Source organism: Balaenoptera physalus, assembly GCF_965194825.1.
Source record: "Balaenoptera physalus genome assembly, chromosome: 11".
NCBI lineage: Eukaryota > Metazoa > Chordata > Mammalia > Artiodactyla > Balaenopteridae > Balaenoptera > Balaenoptera physalus.
In genome coordinates, this window is record NC_138896.1 from 88,139,392 (window position 1) to 88,160,679 (window position 21,288).

General features: G+C 39.7%; 1 protein-coding gene across 3 annotated transcripts in view; it reads right to left on the bottom strand.

Moving 5' to 3' along the window:
- The window catches only part of SUCLG2 (succinate-CoA ligase GDP-forming subunit beta), a 255,788-nt gene that overhangs the window by 65,560 nt on the left and 168,940 nt on the right, over positions 1-21,288 (bottom strand). The gene's annotated exons all lie outside the window — the stretch shown is intronic.

Consider the following 21,288-nt stretch of genomic DNA (forward strand, 5'->3'; position numbering starts at 1 on the left):
CTATAGTAGACCTTCCTAGTCCCTTTCCTTTACGTTCCTTAAAATAACTATAATCCTGAAATCATTTATTTCTTTTGCATCACCCTTCATACTCAGCATATTTTCCCCTTTCTTTACCTTGGAGCTGATCAGCAAGGACTGCAACACTGGATTTCAAATGCTATGACGTTTGAGCTATATGAACATTTTCTTCTTCAAAGGAATAATGCAAAGAAAATGTTTAGAGAGATGGTGTTTTTTGTTTTTTTGCCTTTCTGGTTACCTGGCTAAAAATTAGAAAGTAGGAAAAAGATCTTTCAACACAGTTATTTTCAGGCAGTGGGAAACTCATTCCCTAATGGAGGATCTGTATCAGCCACATGACTTTTACAAAGGCTCTGCCTCTTGGAAACTCGTTCACTGGTCACATGCACATCGGTTACAAATGGGACTATCCAGTTCAAACACAACTCTAACTGCAAATATTGGAAATACATTTAAATGTGTCCAGAATGCCACCATGTACTTGTACAAACCCAAGGCTGTCACTGTCACATTTTTATGTTCAAACACCTTAAACATATCCATTACTGCCTATTGTTCTTACATAAAACTTACCAAAAAAATTTGATGTTACAGGGCTGACTGCCAACAGCCTTAGATTAATATATATCGCTTAGGTGTAAGCAGATGCAAATATTAATTTTAATTCCCAAGATTTTGTAAGAATTTGGCTTAGAACTAAATAAAAGTAGTAAAAGACACATACTAAATTATGAGCTCTTGAAGTAAAGAGACAATATCTTATTTATATCTCTAGCACTTGGAACAGTACCTGTCATACACAGTAGATGTTTAATAAATGATAATCAAACGCAAGCTTGGGAACTGGAGGGCAGCATGAACAGCAGGCTGTGCTTGTACTGGTGTTTACTGAGCAATGCTTTTTGGCCTTTTGAAGGACAAAAAACATTAAATATATAGAAAAATATAGAAAGGTTGAAATAACTGTATAGAATACCCATACGCCCTCTACCTATATTTAAGTTTTTAATATTTTGCCATATTTGCTTTATTTCTGTCTCTCTTCACATATGTATTGTTTATGTTGAACCATTCAAAGTAACTCACCTATATAATGACACTTTGCCCCAGATACTTTGGGATGCATTTCCTAAGGACACTCTACCAACCAATCACGGTATTATTATAACTTCTAGTAATTCCCTATTATCTAATATGCAGTCCATAGTAAAATTTTCCCAATTATCCCAAGAATGTGTTATAGCCACATATACCCAAATCAGGATCCACTAAAGTTCACACATTGTTTGTGGTCCTTAGGGAGGGTCTATGTTCAGTCTTTAAGGTTTACTTATTCCAAGTTTTCTATTTCTTTGTATAACATTTTATTCCATTTATCTCTGACTTATATCAAGTATTTTTAAATCTGTAACTTGAAACTGAGCTCTGTGGATTAAGATAAAAAGGACATTGTGGAGACATCTGGCTCACCCTTCCCATCCTTTCAGTAAGCAGAGGTCATGTGGGCCATCCTTCTGCAGGTTAGGCATTGTTTTGCACCTGACGTACACTTGGGATCTGGGGCATAAACCACTACAAGCATCTTTCATAACTGCCTAACCAACTCATTTTAATACCCCTGACTAAAAAGGGAGCCTATTTTAAAGAATCAAGATTGGAGGAAAATAGAAGATTTTTAATTTCTTCCAGCTCCTATAAATGAAATGATTTAAAGTGATAAATATTGGAAATGTAAAATACTTTTGGTGGAGAGAGTATGAAGAAATTAATTTTCCAACTTAAACAACTTCTATTTTATAATTCCTAACGTTAGCATAATTACTCTCATCAAAATACACTATTATGTGCTCCAGGTACAGGGTGAAGGAAAACACTGTTGATCTAGAGATCTTATTAGGGAATGCGGCAGAGAAAGTGAAAAAATGAGGACTGAAGATTTTCAAATATGGGCACCAAAAACGGTGAGCCTTTCCATTTTTGTCCTCCTACCTATTGTTCCAATCCCACTGAGAACAGCACAATGTCCCAAGTCGTCACCATGCCACTCGCGCTCTGCCCTATGGATATTTGGGGTATGGGGTGCTGTTTCACCCAGTGCTCTTTAAATTTAAGGTACTATTACCACTGTTATTATTTTTAGGTATACCATCAAACCACTGGAAGTAGTAAGACCTCCATCAGTGATCATTCACTGCCAAGACATTAACTGGTGTAAGGCAGAGGTACTGGGGTACCAAGCACTGATTTTTTACTTCTTCGTTAGCTGCAGAATCTCAACAGAATGTCAATTCTATGATATTTTTCAGCCTCCTTTTCAACTCGGGGTCACGTGACTACTTTCGGGGCAGTGAGATGTAAACCAAAGTATGGTGTAGGACTTGTGGTATCCAGTCTGGCCACTGTGTCATTCCCCCCCTCCAAAATACATGAATATCTTAAATGAAACTACACAGGACTTATTGCCCTCCCTACCAACCAAAATAATAATTAATTGAGTAAAAAATATATGGCCCATTACATGCAATGGTCAGAATACAGGCAGGTCTTAGAGAGGGAACACCAGAAAATCCACAGGAAAATAGGTTCCTCTATGGAGGAAACCAATACTCCTCAAATGTTACTGAACAAGATGTTTGTCTACTCAGTCCCAGGATAAACCCTTATTCAGAGGTTTTCTGGAAAACTGGATTGAATGTAGATAGTAGGGGAAGGTGTAGCTGATAATAGGAACAGAGTTGTTGTGCCGTCCATGGAATGTGAGGGCACAGGAAAAAACACACTCAACTCAAGAGTATGATAATTTCAGGCTTCACTAGAAACACAGGGAGGTGAAATCAAGCCAGACAGGAAAGAATCAAAATCAGTAAGGAAACAAAATTTAATTTCAAGCTTCTAAGGAGAGACTATAAATAATGCAAAATTTAAAACATATTAGCAAAAATAGATCGTTATGTTTCTCTTTCTCTCTCTCTCTCATGCAAAATGGTTAAATGTTTCTGGAAGACTTTTGGTTGTGAATATTTAAAAACAAATGCACATATTTGCCAGAGAGGAAAAAGTGTTTGGGGTGGGGGCAGATATTAAATTGAAAAGTCTGGGATAACACACACCAAAATATTAATACTGACATGAATGACTCCAGTTTATCAGTTTATTTTCCTTCTTCTTCTTCTTTGAAAATTTTAAACTGCAAGTGAATAATTTTTATAATTATTAAGACAAAGAGCATTTGCCAAAGAAAAGCATTCAAGCAGTCATAAAATAATATTGTATGAACATTAGACAGAGAAGGCTCATCACATCCAAACATTTCCCAAATATCCTCCACAAAACAAACTAAGTAACTTGCTCTTAAAGAATGGGGCCTCCTAAAGATACCCATTTTTACATGCTGCTAATAGTAAAGGCCAGGGCCTCTGAGTTGTAGACTATAGTCTTGCTTCTCCAAGTATGGTTCTCTACATCAGCAGCAGGAAAATCACCTGGAAACAGGGGAAGGATCGCACTGGAGGAAAAGAGGAGATTTTTCATTTCTTGCTGCTCCTAAATATGTAATGCTCTAAAGTGATACATATTGGAACTGTAAAATACTTTTTTGATGGGGAGAAAGTGCAGAAATTAACTTTCTAACTTGAACAATTTCAACTTTATAATTCCCAATGTCACACTGATTAGAAATGTAGAATCTCTGGCCACAACCCAGACCTGCTTGAGTTAGAGAATTGGGGAACTTATTGGAGAATTACTGAATTAGGAAACTTATTCTATGCTCTAGTAAATAAATATGTTTCCATCTGTACTTTATAGTGGATATCCCAGGAAAACTCTGGATAATGATGTGATATATTTAAACTAGGAGATGATAGAAATAAAATTATTTAATCTTTCAAAACTTCTATATGAACTGTTTTCCATTTATGCCTACTTACAACAGTAGCACCAACAAACAATAAAAACAACTCTTAGTACTACCACTACAACAGAAGAGAGTGGCTAACATTTATTGTGCCTTTGGCATGCACCAGGCACAGAGGTGGGTCCTTGTCATGATCTGCTGTATCGGTGTCCCACACTGAGCCATGTTAACACTTATGAAGGATCTACTGTAGTGCCTTCCTTCTTGAATCTTGGCTGAGCCTGTGATCTGCTTTAGCTACTAGAATGTGGCAGAAAAGATGCTGTACCAGTTCTAGGCCTATATCTTGAGAAGGCCTGGCAGTCTCTGCTATTGTCCTGTTGAAAGCCTTCAGGTGCCATATAATAAGCCTGGTCACCCTGCTGGAAAGGCCACAAAAAGGGACCATGTGGAGAGATCACATGGAGAAGTAGAGGCCCTCAAACAACATGGGGGTGAGCAAAGAGCCCAACGGCCCTAGCATCACAGCTGAGCCCAGCCACCACCAACGCACCAGCTGAATGCAGCCAAGAAGAGTGAACACCAAGAAATGCCCACCTGATCCCAACCCAGATGGCTGAATTATGAGAAAATAACATGGTTATTGTTTTAAGCCACTAGGTTTTCGAATGGTTTACTACATAGCAACAACAACCAAAACAATGCATTATAGACATTTCTCTCATTTCAATCTCATAACAACCTTAAAAATATCCTCTTTCTATAGAAGGGTTTAGCTAATTTGAATAAAGCCACACATCATTAAGTGCAGGAGCTAGGGCTTCTTGCATAAAAACAATTCTGTACATCATACAACATCCTGTAGCTTAGTTTCTGATCTGAAGACAGAGCATTTCCTCTTACTGGCCTGTGTCTCCTCGTCTATAAAGAAAAGCTAGTGAACCCATGGCTGTCTAAGATCCTTGTCAGCTCTGCAATTCCATGACTTTGTTTTAAAGTAGTAATCTTGTGTTTGTTGCTTATATAGCATGGTCTTCATCACATCACATCTCATGCATGAGAACGTGGCCTCGACTGAGCAAAGGTCAGAAGGGTAAAAAGTACCCCAAGAACATCACATCCCAATTGCCCCAACGATCGGAATCACACTAACAACTCCACCAGGCTGGTAGGGAAGGTTCAATGCATATTAAAACATCCTAAGCACGTTGCCCTTCTAGAATGTCTTTAAACAACTCAGTCTGTCATACAGTCCTTTGAGGCCTTCAATTAAAAAAGAAATGGCACATCTATGTATTACCATTCCTTTCTAGTTTGCTAATTTGTGATTAGGAAAGAAAAACACACGGTTAATTACCTTTGAGACTCAACACAACAAAGTAGCTAAGAAGGAGAAAGGAACTTTTTTTTTATGACTTAAATTTTTATGTGGTCAATCAAATCTAATCTATTCTAATTTATTCAGATGGAAGGTCAATTATCCAAATGCTCTTAATTCAGCAGGCACCTGATCTTGGTGGCCAGTGAACCATTCAAAGGGCAGCTGTGTTCTGTGTGTGCTTTAATATGAATTAGTTATCACATTTGTACACTTTCCTCCCTGTTTAAGCTAACATGGCCTGTTTGACAAGGTACATTTAAGAAGAGGGAAAAAAACACTAAGCGTTCTTTGTTTTCTGGAACAAACACATATTCTCCAAGGCCCTTCTTTAGTCAATATATACAAAGAACCCACCAGATTCATGCGACAACCATCTGTTTGAAAGAAAACACCAGAACAGCTTTACAGAAATAGTGGTACCACCTTTAGAAAAACTCCGTACTGAACAGCAGACCACACACCATGCATTTCCATTGACACTAAAGTAGCATCAACCACCAGATGAGCAACTGGACTGGGATACCATATGCCGATGGAATGCAGGCAGCAGACCTCCTTCAAGCCAACAACTCCTTTCTCTAGGACCATTTCATTTTCCAAATAAGCCTAAAATGCATGTCAAGGAACAGCATACATTTGTCTTTGCACTTCCTGTGGAAGTTTTTGTTTGTTGATTTGCTCAAAAGTCCAGTTTAAATTTGAGTCAACTTATTTATCTGCTTTATACTGGAAGAGAAATTTACCAAGGAAGAGCAAAAATATTGGAAGTATTCCATGGTAAATGAGAGGAAGTATGCCAAAGCTCTCAGCAGCAAGACTGGATCAGTCAAGAACAAAGAAATACAGGGACTTAAACATACAAGTATTTATTCTCTCATATAAAAGAAGACTGCTGGTGTGTAGGCCAGGACTGGTTTGACGCTACCTAAAGTCAATCAGGGACTCAGATGCCCTTGATCTTTCTCCTTCATCACGCAGAGCTGCCATACTGAGGTTATCTCTTAGTCCAAGAGTGCTGCTGGAGCTCCTGCCATTACAAAGGCATTCTAAGCAGCAGGGAAGAACAGGGAAAACGCAAAAGGGCTTCTTTTCCAACCACTTCAGCTTATTAAAAACAACCTTGCCAGAAGTCCCACACTATATTTTGGTTTATCTCTCAATGGCCAGAAAGCCATCACATGATTCTACCTCGCTGAAAGGGAGGCTGAAAAATACCACAGAATTGACTGGCATTCTGTTGAGATGCTACTAAAGAAGAATTAATGAACTGATATTTGATATCACAGTACCAAGAGTCTCTGCCTTATACCAATTAATGTCTTGGGAGTAAATTATCCCTGACTGAGGTCTTATAATTTCCAGTGACAGATGCATAGCTAAAAATAATGAGTGGTAATGATAAGTTAAATCTAAAAAAGTTCCAAGTGAAAGTTATAATTTGGTTCACACAATTACATAATAGTAATAATAAAAGTGACAATAATAATTAATACTAATATCAGAAAGTAGAGCAGTATATACAAATTATTGAACACCATGTTCTTTGTCAAGTGATGCAATACCTTATTTTAACCAATCTTCATATCAACTTTGCAAGGATTTTAATAACTGCATTTTACATAGAAGACACTGACTTCAGAGTTGGGAAGTTACTCTTCTAAGGTTATACATCACTAGGAAGAGACAGAACTATAATACCACCACAATGGTATTATTCATTATCCTGATCAGGTCATTAATACTCCCATTTTACAGTTGAGGAAACTAAGGTTCAAATAATTGGAATGCTTCGATTTACTATAATTATTATTTACTATAATTTCAAACCAATGGTAGAATTTTGTTTGTAATAAATGATTTTTTTACTCACTGGCCTCTTAATGGGCCCAGAGAAGGAGACAGGAAATCTGGTTTCTCATCCTGACTATGTATGTTAATAGTAATTCCCACTTGATTGTAAAAATAATACGTGCCCACTGAAAAGGAAAAATTAAAACAATATGGAAAAGAAGAAAGTAAAAATCACCCCCAAATAGCACCAATCAAAGATAATATTACCAATGTGAACACTGTGGTGAGCATTCTCTGTTTGAGATTTATAGATGGAGAAGGGGACATGGAGAGAGACAGGTTAAGTAATTTGTCTCAAGTCTCTGAGCTAGGGGGCTAGGATTCAAGTCCACGCTGTCCAAGGCCCCTGTGTATTCAGTGACCCAGCACATTCAGGAGTCTTACCTTTCCTGCTGCAAGACATCCCACATGTGTACATGCCTGAAAATTCTATAACAGAGAGACTGCCCTTTCTTTTAATGGGCTCCTAAGAAAATGCATTTTTATGTTTCTCTTTCAAGGGGCAAGATGAAGAAAACTGAAATGTGACCATTAACAAACTACCCATGCTGTATGTGAGTTTAACACCCCAAACAAGACTCAGGGTTTTGAACATTTACAATGCATTGAAGCCAACTCATTGTAAAAACATAAAATGTAATTAGATTTCCATATAACAGTACTTGAAGAACTACAAAGGAAGATGGCATTCGGGGAAGGAAGGAGTATGTGTATTAATTTCCAGATGTTTTAAATCACATACTATGTATCAAACACTGAGAAGACAGTGTCAAACAAAAGGACCTTACATGTAGTGCAAGGTTTCTCAATCTCATTACTATTGCCATTTGGGGCCATATAAGTCCTTTTGGGGACTGCCCTCTGCACTACAGGATGTCTAGTAGCATCCCTCGCCTCTTCCCACTAGATGCCAGGAGCACACCCACCACAAATCGTTGGTACGATGTCTCCAGATGTTGCCAACTGTCTCCTGGTCAGTGGGGGGGCAACATGTCCTCTAGTCCAACTGACTCGGTAGATGACCTCCAGTTCACTCAGTGTGGGAAGATTTACAAGGCAGTAGTGATAACGGAGGCAGACAAAGTGGGGAGGGAGAGGCAGAGCATTCTGAGACAAGGGTACTTGGAACAGATGGTAGAGTCTATGCCAGCAGTGGAAGGTAAGGGTGTCTGCCTGACGACGCAAGCTTCTGAATCTCTGACTCAAGAGTTTAGAATTTAGTCTGCAGAAAATGGGGATCAGCTCAGGTTTGTGAGCAATGACAAAAAGCAAGTCCTATGAGGTGAGCTTAAGGGTGTGCTGCTGTGGCTTCTGCTCTTTTACTGCTTTCATTAAAGACAACTGGGGGATGAAGAAATGACAAACCACCCCCCCCCAAACTGTCTACTTAACAAAGCAGCTAAACACCATTGAAAGTTTTTTGACTTTTAAAACTGAAATATTTTAACACATAGAAAGCCTTTTGCACTTTGCCTCACACACAGAGCACTCCCAGCAACGTTAACTCCTCATTGTTATCACTGCTGCTGTGGTGCTTATTAAAGGAAGACAAGGTAATGATGGCTGATGTCAGCATTTCTCAGATCTGCCCCAAGAAACTCTGGTATCCGGGGAGTGTTAAAACTATCTGTACAGGGGCTTCCCTGGTGGCACAGTGGTTGAGAGTCTGCCTGCGAATGCAGCGGACACGGGTTCGTTCCCTGGTCCGGGAAGATCCCACATGCCGCGGAACAACTAAGCCCGTGTGCCGCAACTACTGAGCCTGCACTCTAGAGCCCACGAGCCACAACTACTGAACCCACGTGCCACAACTCCTGAAGCCCGCGCGCCTAGAGACCGTGCTCCTCAACAAGAGAAGCTGCTGCAATAAGAAGCCCGCGCACCAAAACGAGGAGTAGCGCCTGCTCGCTGCAACTGGAAAGAGCCGGCGCACAGCAACGAAGACCCAACGCAGCGAAAAATAAATAAATAAATATTTAAAAGTTACCTTTTAAAAAAAAATCTGTACACATGTACAGATATGCACACAGAATTATTTTCTTTCCAAAATTTGTTTTTTAAAAAGGAAACCATTTATGACAAAGGATATAAAATAGGAGATATTTTTCTTTATCTACATCTATTTTATTATAAATGTTTAAGTTCCCTAACTTACATTTTCCTATAAAATAAGGAGAACACATAAATTAATTTTTTACCTTTCCTTGAAGCAATTAGTTTGTCTACGAAGCCACTGCTTTCCTATCCTTTCTCTGAGGACCTGTTGGTATCCCACTATACTTGAGATAGTGTAAGTCTGGAAAACATTGCCCTGATCAAGTGACTGGGACTGTCTGGAAAAAGAAAACCAAAAAAAGCGGCTTTGGGACTCTGAGGTTACCCAAGGGCCACGGGTCCTCTTGAAATGAGGAGGAAGAAAGTGTCATCCGTACAAAAAGGTCGAGGAGAAAGCTGCCTCGCCAGCTGTCTGCACACATCACTCCAAGGCAAACAACCGACAGAGCAAAATAATCTCAAGCAGGTATTAAAATAGCAGCAGTGTCTGAAGAAGGCCAGGGAAACACACCTGCAAACACCCAGACAACTGGGTGTCACTGTTCAGGAGTTTGAGGGCCATCCCTTCTTGCACATCTAAGGCAATTTTTTCCTGTGACACACTATGTTTTGTCTTCCTGAACATTTAGCCTCTGGATTTGGACAGCAGAGACCTGGCCTGGGCCCATTCCTTTAGAGAGTGCTCAAATGGTTACGGAAAGTGAAACTTTTCTAATTATTCTGTCAAGAATCAATCTTGGAAGCTGCCAGTTTCTCAGTGCTCTGACTGACAGGGCAATCAGCACTTTACTTAAAGCCTCAGCACCAACTTCTTCTGGCCTGGGAGAGCTCCCCACATGCTGGAAGAACAGAAAAACTCACAACTGAAAGACAGTGAGAAGTCCTTATGGGAGTGAAATTTTACAAGTGTGCGCACACATCCTTCTAGGGAATAGCGCTTTTCCAGCTGGCATCCCTTGGAAATGGGGACACCCCCATTCCCAGAGGTATCGTTCCAAATCTCAAGCAGCATGGCTAGGATTTACTCCGTGCTCACTGTGGCTGCTCAAAAAAATTATCAGAAGACACAAGAAAAAAGCCAGTGTCAAAGCCCTCGCTAGGTCCAGGCAGACCAGAGTGCCCAGGGGTGGAGGAGGAGACGAGACACACCACACCACACCTCCAAAGCAAAACACGCATTTCCACCTTTCGTACACACTGGGCTTCTAAGGGGAAAATGGGACGTGGGATGCGGGGCAGCTTAAGAACTGTCACAATAGGAGAAATTATTCTCATCAATCAAATTTACCCAAATTCCACTCATTTGTTTTTGTCTAAAAGTTGCCCCCATATATTAAGCAATGTCCTGCTTCAGTTTTGCCTTTGGGAATGTTACTGCTTGTAATTTCTGAGACCATATATAGAAAGAGAAATGAGATGAGTGGATCAGTATCTCAGCTGGTTTGGATATGATGGTAAAGATGTGTGAAAGAAAATGTGAGGCTGCATGCACCACTTGGTGTCAAAAACCAAAGGGGCACAGAGTAGAGAAAGAAGGTTGCGCGATGAGTGAGAGCCACCGGGTTGAATTGGAAGCGGGGCTGGACAGAAAGACGGCCTGAAATACTTGATGGGGGGAAAGAAAACAGGGGCCTGCAGCTGTTTCCCTAACAATAAGTAGATTACCCGCCATATTTTCAGGATCCTAAAGGCTTAGAGAAAAAAGAGGTAATCCAAAGGCATAATTTTTCAAAAAGCAAAAACTATTCAAAAGATAGTTTGGGGTTGCCTAGACTAATGCTAACTAAAGTCCTAACCAGTCAGTCTCTGGTCTCTCTCTTCCCTTTCCACAGCACATACCTCCATCTCTGTCTCAGACTTGGAGAGGCTTCCCATTTTACTTAGAATAAAATTTAAAGTTCCCAATTTGTATATGTATAACTGATTCACTTTGCTGTACAGCAGAAACTAACATGACATTGTAAATCAACTATACTCCAATAAAAATTTATTTAAAAAAATAAAAATTAAAAAATAATAAAATGGAAAAAAAAAAACTTCCCAATTTGGCCCACAAGTCCTTCCTGAACGGGCTGCAGCCTGTCACTTTCTACTCAGTTCTCCTCACTTGCTCTGCCCTTGAAATACCCTGAGTTGTTTCTTGCCTTCCAGCCTCTGCACTTGTTTCCCCTGCTCTTCCCTCTCAGCCCCAGGTCAACATAGGTTCATTCCTTGGTGTCAGTCAGGTCTCAGCTCACACATCCGCCCAGCGACAGGCCCTGCCTGGTTACTCCATCTCAAGTAACTGCTTACTGGCTGGTGAGGCCATGAGAATGCACCTCGGACCTGCAACTAGAAGGAGGGAGACCGGCTGCACTGGTGCCAAGGCCACGCTACCCCTGGTCTGCTCCCAGCCAATGACTAAGCCTGGAGGGACACTAGGGAAGGCCCATTCCTGGGAGACAGGGGACTTCACTATCAGCTGACTGGCTGCAGGACACCCCTATAGCCCCGCCAAATATTCGTCACTCTGCTCTTCATCATGGGACACTTCCCCTCTCACCTCTCCTTCTCCCTCACTCAGGGTCAGACCTGTACCACAGTCCAATGGCCCTCCCAGCCTTTCCTGGCTTCTTCTCCATTTTCTATCAAAGGTACTTCCTCAATAACAGGCTTGCATATGAACCCTGTTTTGGTGGTATCTGGGACCCTTACCAACATACTCACTAACACCTCAGCCTGTTTTATTATCTTCTTAGCACTGATCACTAAAGAAAATGATCTAAAATGGCACCCAGCAATCTGTATTTTACCAAGCCCTCCAGGTGGTTCTGGGACATACTCAAGTTTGAGAAACAAAGGCCTAATAGTATACAGCTAATTATAGTCAGAGTAAGAATCAGGACTCAGCCTTACAAATTCCCAGTGCATTTCTCAGCAACCAGTACACTTAATAACACACACAACCCTTACACTGTATCCCTGCTTAATAACCCTGATTTAACAAATGAATTTAAACACTGGTCAGTGTTTCACATTTATTTTTTAAAATATGGATTTAATAAATGGACATTAACTTACCAGGTAAGCCAAAGGAATTTCTAGAACATTGATTTGAATGTGGCTGACTGCCTCTATAAATCTAACTGACTTTGTAGCTTTTAGGCAGTAAAAATAAACTTCTCAATGTATACCTCTCTCTTGTGAGGGAACCTTAATCTGATGTTCTGCTATTACTAACATGGAAAAGCAGTAGCGCTATCAAGATAGCATCTGGCAAGATGAAATGGCACTGAAGTTTGTCGCTATCGATTTCTATGTGGCAAAACCTGTGCCTTGTTCTCCTGTTTTTCCTTTAAGATCAGGCAGTATGATCTCCAGGAAGAAATGCTAAGGTTTTGGGGAACAGTGGCAAGCAAGTGTGATAACAACAGAATGGATTGATTACAACCAGGAAACTTATAGATGGTCAGGTATGAAATATTACCTGGTGGAACACTCAAGATAAAGGAATATAACATGCTTTACTGCTTATAAAAGGGAGGTAGCAGAAAGTTTCCTTTCTAACATAAATCCTTAACTATCTTTCCCCGGGGGAAAAGTATATTAAATCTAGTCTATTATAACTTTAGATACAAGTCAGGATTCTGAAAAGTAGGAATACTTAATTTGTTTTTAAGAATAGAGAAAGGGAACATCCACAATGATACGAATTCAGAGATGAGGACCTTTCTTACTAATTAATGACCTCTGGCCTGCAAGGCCATCTGTAGAATTTCAAAATGTTCTCCAAACTTTCTTTTTCTCTTATATCTTCAGGTCAACGGCATAAATACACTTAACTATATAATTGCCCTCTGAAATCTAATTTTCGGATTACTGGCCAGAATCTCTTAAACTTTGCAAATCAGAATAATAGCTCTGATATATTTTTCTAATCTCAAACACTGAGGCATATGAAGCTTTTCAGTTTCTCACAATTTTCTTACCAAATGCAAAGGGTTGAGTCAAAGCATGTATCATACCTGCTTAAGCTCTTGAGGGAACAACTTTGAAAAGTGAAGAGAGGAAAAAAGCAGCCCCACTGCCCTCTTATAACACGAAAACAAAACAAAACAAAACAAAAACACAAATGGAAAGGCATGGAATGACAGATTTTTCAAATTGTGTTTTAGTAAAAGGTTGATGTCTTGGAAACTTAAACTGTAATTTTACCTTGAACAGGTACAGGGTAGAATGTTTTGAAAGGGAGTATTCAAAAATTCTAAAATGTTTATTTACTAACAAATCCCTACTGAATGATGACTACATCAGTGTAACATGACACCCAAGACTTACTGGGAATACACAATAACTAATGGTATGTGCTAAGTGCTTTATATGTCTTATTATGCCATTTAATACTCGTAACAGCACTGTGGAATTGTTTCTATTAATATGCCCATTTTACTGGCAGGGAAAAAATGAGTCTTAGAGGAGTTAAGTCACTTGCCAAGGTCATACAGCTAAGAGGGATACAGGCAGAATTCCAACCCAGGTGGATGTGTAAGTGGCCCAGGTTCTTACCTGCCACACTGTCTTGTCTAACACTGAGCTAAGCACCCTGAAGAATACAACGCACGGCCTCACGAAACCTCATTTCGTGAGGGGGAAACAGGTGGGAGAGGAAATAACTACAGTACAGTTGCTCAGCCAAGTGCTACATGAGGGGCAAATGTGTGAAATAAAAGCATCCTGGATGTTGACAAATTCTAAAAGATATAAGGGTGGGGCAGGTAGAAGATGGAATTTAACCCAACAAGAGGCGAGAAATCCAGATCACTTACATTTGTTTCCTGGCCTGCTCTTATATCTGTCCAAGACTTTACTCTGGAGTTATTATTCATTTATTTGCTCAAAAGTATGTTCTCAGCACCTACTATGTGCCAATACAGTGTAAGACATGGACCATGACTTCATGAACGACAGTTGAGCAGTAGAGGTTGGACAGTTTCCAAAGACGTTGAAGCAGTATCTCCCACCATATGCAATGTGATTCTGCTACTCCCACATTAAGAAATGGGGTGTGTTTCTCCACCCTGCTTGAATCTGAACAGGACCTGTGACTTCTCTAATAGACATGGCAGAAGTGACACAGTACCAGTCCTGCCCTGGCAGCTTCCATTTCCTGCCTCTCAGAAGCCAGTCACTACACACGATCATGCTGAGACCACCATGAAAGGCCAAACCACACGGAGAGGTGAGATGGGATGTGGAGAAAAAGAAAAGAGAGAGGTCAAGGAGCAATGGGGTGCCAGACATGTGAGGAAGCTATCTAGGACATCCAGAGCAGCTGAACCTTCAGATGGCTCCAGCCTCAGCCACCAATGTGTGCAGCTTCATGACATATTCCAAGCAAGACTGCCCAGCTGAGCTCAGTGACCCCACAGCACCAGGAGAAATAAGAATAAATTGCTGTTTAAAGCCACTACACTTGGGGGATAGTTAGGAAGCAGTGGATAACTGTAACATAATTGAACGCAAAATCACCTACGTGACTACATAATTAAAAAGGAGTATGATTTGAGAAGTCGTAACCAGCAAAATACCCTTGCCTTCAACCAGGTCTGAGGGGTTCGTGGAAACCTCTCTGCATAGTGACATCGAGGATGAGACCTGAAGAGTGAGTGGAAGAAAGAAAAAGATGAAAGGGGAAGAGTTTGGGGTAGAAAGAACAGCCCAGGCAAAGTTCTGAGGATGGAGATGTGCTCACACATTGCAGGAAGAGAGAGGAGGACAGTGACCAAATTAAACCAAATAGATGAAAGGGCAGGAGTCGGGCTGCAGAGCTGGCAGGGCTGGCTCACATGGAGCCCTGTAAGCCACGGTGGGCACTGGGAACTGTATTCTGAGGGCAATGGGAGCCAAATAAGAGGAGTGACAGATTTGTGGTTGCTGTGGTCATCATGGCAGGGTCTCAAGGAGAGTCAGTGGGGAATCTGCCTGGACATGAGGTCTTAGAGGTCCAAGTGCAGGATGCCCTGAAGTGAAAACCAGCCTTTACTTAGGCCTCAGATGTCTAGAAGCATCTTAGTTTAAAAAAAAAAAAAAACTGAGTATGGTGTCCAGGGAATTAACTTTCTCAATTCAAACTTTACAGTTCACACGAGTTTAAGTACAGAGTCCACACATAAATTTGACATAATTTAGGGAGTAGAATGTGGTTAAATTGAATGAACTAAAGAAAACAAAAAGAATGACATGGTTTGAATAAGAAACTTAAATGAATTTCTCACATTTCATGTGGTTTTCTCAGGCCCAAGTTAAAGATGTGGACATAATGAGCTTCTTATACTCTAGCTTCTGCTTCAGCTTTCTGCTTCTGTCGAGTCTGTAACTGCATTTTCTTATTTCATTTACATGCTTGTCTCTAAACGCCCAAGTGTTTTTAATGACTATCATTTAGATGTACAGATGCCCACTGCCATCCTCGCCCTACACACCTAACACGTAAGAATGGAGATCTCTCCAAGCACAGCTGTTGCAGATCTGAAATACTCCATTCCATTGGTACAAAGAGGCCTGCAGGCTGGAAGGGTGATGGGTTGTGTAAAAAGGGAGGTCACCACTTTGTTCTCTGAAGCATGAATTACTGTGATAAGAAAAACCTGAAGAACATACAACATGATGCTAATAACAGTGTTGGGATCTGGGTGGTCTTCATCTGTTTTGTGTATTTGCTTTTGTGTATTTTCTAAGACAAACAAGAATTGTTCGAGCAGTAATTATTAAAAATCATAGTGCCAGTGTATTATTAGGATGGTATAAAAATGACGTTTGGCCAGAGCACCCAGGGAAGCCTGAAGTCTCTCAGCCTTGAGTCTGAGGTGGCCACACAAGGCCAATGATAGAGATAATGTGCCAACAAAGTAAGGCAAGGCAATGTGACCTCTATTATTAGCTGAGGTAAGAGCTCCCAAATCTTACTAAGACAGAATGACTCTGTTGAGGGCTTCTTTATCCTAGTTAATGACATTAGAACATCGTAATTGCTCTCTCCTCTCCCGTGCTCTACTCCAACCCACTAAATCCAAGGTTCTTAACTTGCCACTCCACTGAAACCAGAAACTTCACTCTTCTACAGTTACAGGAAAGGTAGACAGAGAGAAAGATAGAGAACATATGGTATTTACTATGTAAATGGCTACACTGGGTCTGATCTATATTGGTCCTGCCTTCTCTGGGGCTGGATACAAAAGAAGGGGGTTGGGGAGAAATGATGCTAATGAAGAGGAGAAGAAAGAAAACTGATTTAGCCAGCTTTGAGGGAGAACCGTGGCCTGTGTTATTCTCAGGCTGGACCTCTGAAAGTGACCACAATAAGCCTGAAGCTCTGGATCTTTTAACTGCATACTGTGATTACATCCACCAAGACACTGACCAACAAAATGTACTTTAATGAAACAAATCAGATCCATGGCTTCCTTCCTCCTTATAGCATTAAGGAAGAAAAAGTAAGTACATGCAAGAAACCTGTTCCCCCAGAGGCCATAATGTGATGGAAAAAAATAGCAGACACACAGACACACACATGGATACTTGCAAAATCATCAAAATGCTACCAAAAAAAATAAACAAAAATAAAAAAATAAAAAAATAAAAAAATAATAATAATAAAAATACACAAAAAATCTTCCATGTATTTAGAATGCCTGAGGGTCTTGGTTTAAAATATATAAAATAAGTGAAAATAATTCAATGTTACATTATAAATTAATAGTATCACTGAAAAAAAATCAAGCCAAGTTTCATTTCAATTACCTACTTTGTCCATCTATGAAAATCCATCAAATGAGTCCAATAAGAACATAGCAAATAAGCTGTTTATTGGACTCTAATTTGATGCAATTTTAACACAGTAATATTCATCTCTTCAATATATGGAAAAGGTAAAATCTATAAAACTCACATGTTCATATTCTACTATTATAGATTAAGAAAAGAATTTTTTTTTAAAAGGATCATGTTTCCTTTCTTACTGGAGGCAAATCTGTAGCAACCATAAAGTATCATATATTTATTATCAGATCCAAAATCTGATAACCACATATTTATTACAAGATATACTAGATTTTTATGTGACTTTTACATTTTATCACAGATTCTGTTTATTGGGTTGTCTTACAATGAAATGCCCTTGATGATAATAATTTGTTTTACCCAACTGTCACTATCAGAGTAAGATTTATTTCCTCTAATTATATACAGACCTCCTGAAGACATCTGTTAATATCTAAGCATCTATTTGTTAATTGGTTTTTATTTAACGTTTGGGATCATTTAGTAAAACACTTTGTTCAAGGAACAGTGAAAGCCAACCAAGCTCAATTAACTAACTTGTTGCCAGAGTATCATATTAAGGAGGGAAAACAAAAAATAAAATTATTTCATATTTAGGTGTAGAATTAAAAAAAGAAACATTTAATATAGTCCCATGTCCCCAAAGGGGGAAAAAGACACTATAATTCCAACTCCATGCATAAACTAATACCACAAAAATATAAAAGATGATCACATTATGGTGGCAGCAAAAAACAGGAAACCAGCTAAATGTCATAACAACAGGAAAATGGCTAAAAATATAAGGGTGTATTAACATAATGGAACATAACATAAGTGCTAAAATTCTTGTTGCAGAAAAAAATTTAATGATGTGGTAAAGTGATCTCAGTATACTGTTAAGTGGAAAAAACAGTATGATCCCAATATAATTTAAAACATATGTGTATTTATACAGAAAGAAAAAGAAAACACTGGAAGCAGACAGGCCAAATTTAAATAATAGTTATCTCTGAGCTAAGGAATTATGAGTGATTTTTTTTCTGTGTGCTTTTCTATATTCCAAATACTCCATACCGACCACTGATTAAATTACAGAACAATTATTTAGGAAATGAAATAAATCTCTCAGACACTTAATTCTCAAGTTTTTTTTTTTTAAAGAACTAGTGATGTGGAAATTAATTTATAACTCCAAAAAGAATGACTGTTAAAAGATGTGTTTTAGACATTGTTAAAAAAAAAAAAAAGCCTTCTAGGGACTTCCTTCGTGGTGCAGTGGTTAAGAATCTGCCTGCCAATGCAGGGGACACGAGTTTGATCCCTGGTCCGGGAAGATCCCACATGCCGCGGAGCACCTAAGCCCGTGCGCCACAACTACTGAGCCTGCACTCTAGAGCTCGCGAGCCACAGCTACTGAGCCTGCGTGCCACAACTACTGAAGCCCACGTGCCTAGAGCCCATGCTCTGCAACAAGAGAAGCCACCGCAGTGAGAAGCCCACGCACCGCAATGAAGAGTAGCCCCCACTCACCGCAACTAGAGAAAGCCCACGCGCAGCAACGAAGACCCAACGCAGTGAAAAATAAATAAATAAATAAATAAATTTATTTATTTTAAAAAAAAGCCTTCTGCACCAAGGGCCCAGGTGCTCATTAAGAATCTTAACTACAAAGTACAAAGTGTACAAGAACAGACATTGCACGTTTTGTTTTGGAGTGAGTTTTATTTGAGTTTTGACCCAACTTTATTTTAAAAAGATTTTGTTTCGGAAAGACATCAGGCTGTTTTCTACAGATAATTTCTGAGTATCAGCAGGACCAGTCTGGACTGCCTCAAGGCTTGCTAAGCACAGCAATAAAGTTGTGAAAGGTGTTTAATTAAAGCCGTTCGCTTTAAGCAAATGGAACAAGAGTTCATACTGACTATTGCCTCTTGACCTCTCAGGCCAGCAACGCTCTTCTCTAAAGGGGGCTACTGCTGGCATAGAAATGGCAGAAAGGCATGGGCATCTTCTTGTGGTCATTACGTTTTAAGACCACACGGCCCACAGAAATTATGAGAGATTTGGAAAGTGCTGACATAATAACATTTTCTAGAATTTATATTTTCTATACATTGAAGAGAGGAATGTTGCTGTGTCAAAATGCCTCAAAATAATGCCTCAAAAGGCAGCTTATTTGCTATGTTCTTGCTGGTCTCATTCTATGGATTTCCACGGATACACCAAGTAGCTGACAAAGATGAGACAAGACCTGATTTGCTGGGTGACTATAATGGGTTTGGCCCCCTTTCAGAAAAACATGCCAAATCTTCCTATATTTGCTCAAATTTAACTCGCCTTATGATATTGCTTTCTTTCACATTTAGAAGGTCTCACCCAATTCTAAAATACTGTTGCACATAAAGTTTTTAAATAGGTTTTTAAAGAAGCTTCTCTTAAAATCAAATTTAAATACATGCTTTACTGGCTTAATGTAGGTGTCCTTTAATTTATCTTTACTGTGTGTTTGTTTTTGTTTTGATGCCCCCACACAAGCATCCAAGTCATTCGCAATACTCACAGGCTTATATCTGGTCCTTTTCTATTCCAGAGATTTCTCCCTCAGGAAAGCCCTATCCCAGGCCTAAGAAGAGTAAGAGACAGGGGCATGTGGATTGGGACTTCACCTCTTTTGAGCTACTGACTCAGTGGTCCTTACAACCCACACATAACGAGCCTCCGCCTTCCCTGTCCTTAGAATTGCTCACCCATGACAATAACAAGGCAAGCACGTCCAGTGCCAAATGCTATCTCTCTTCCTGGTCTGAAAAGATGAGAGCAGGAAAAGGAGAAAGTGTGCCACCAAGTAGTGAATAAAAACACAAGTACTGAAGTCCTAACACTCATGCCGCTTGCATTAGTGCCATGTAAGTAAATGGCATGCATAATGGACAAAATGTCATCAAGAATATTACCCTGAGCTCTGAAGTCACGGGCTGGCAACCAACCCCTGACAGAGTATGAGAATTTAGTTAAGTCTACTTCATATTAGCCAAAGAGAAAGAATAAAAATGATATAAACACTCGCTAACTTAAGACATTAAGAGCTATTTTCCAACGAAAATGTCCTTTCATATGTACCAAAACTGAGTTATTTCTCATCATTTTCACAATGGCAAGAAACTTTCTTTGAGTTTCTCCTCCATGTGGCAGAAGCTTTGGGCTTGGAAGTTCTGATTAAAGGTGAATCCGCCACAATTCAGAAAGCACTTCTCTACCCCACCTCCCCAAAAGAAGAGTTCAAGAGGACGGCCACCAGAGAGCAGCGGGAACCAACAATTCTGAGGAGGTCCTGGAACCTGCCAGCTCACTGGAATTTGTCCTATTATAAGTTTGCCATGAAAAGACAGGCCTGTAGTTCAAAAACTTTAAATGATTTGCTGAGTATGAAACATTCCAGGTCCATCACCAACCGTGATATACTGTGCACATGCACTGCCTCCATCTACTCCTTCATAATTGACTTTTTTCTTTTGAAAGTCCACATAGTTATGAACCTGAAATACTGTCTGGAAGGATAACTTCATTGATTATGGTATAGAAAATCCCCCTTGGAAATACAGAACTTGAAAATATATTTTCTCCTTCTCTTTCTCTCAGTGCAAAGCTCATTTTGCCCATCTACTTGATTTCAATGGGATTCAATTTATGCGTATTTATACATAATTTATAAACACAATTTTAACCCTTAATGTTTTATATGTTGATTCTGAGAGATCAAGAGTCTGGTCCACATTCATGTAAGATAGGGACCAGGTTTGCCTCATAACATTCCCCTAAGCAATGCAGCCATCAAGCTAGACTATCCATCGAGCCTGATGACTTCAGATGGTATGAGCCAGGATTTGTGGAAACCGTAGCAATGGAAGCAAAAAGAGAGAAAATTGAAACTCATGGATATTTTTATCAGAGGGATAAAAATAATTCCAAGCTCAGCAAAACCAGGGTAGTTGGTTCTAGCTCTGAATTCTAGTCTTATGGAAAAGCCAAGAGCATTTTTCTTGGGATTAACTCGAACAGGTCTCTAAAACTGGAATAACTCCTTGTAACGTTCCTGAGTGATTCCAGAATCTGCAGATGCATGTAAACCTCCTTGTAACCTTCCTGAGTGATTCCTGAATCTGCAGATGCATGTAAACCTCCTTGTATCTACTAGTTGGCTCACATTCCCAGGGTAGTGCCTTCTGCAACATTCTTTCTCAAACTGGCTGCACCGTGGACTCACCAGGAAAACTTAAAAATTCCTGAAGCCTCAGTCCCTCTCCGTTCCAAGTGATTCTGA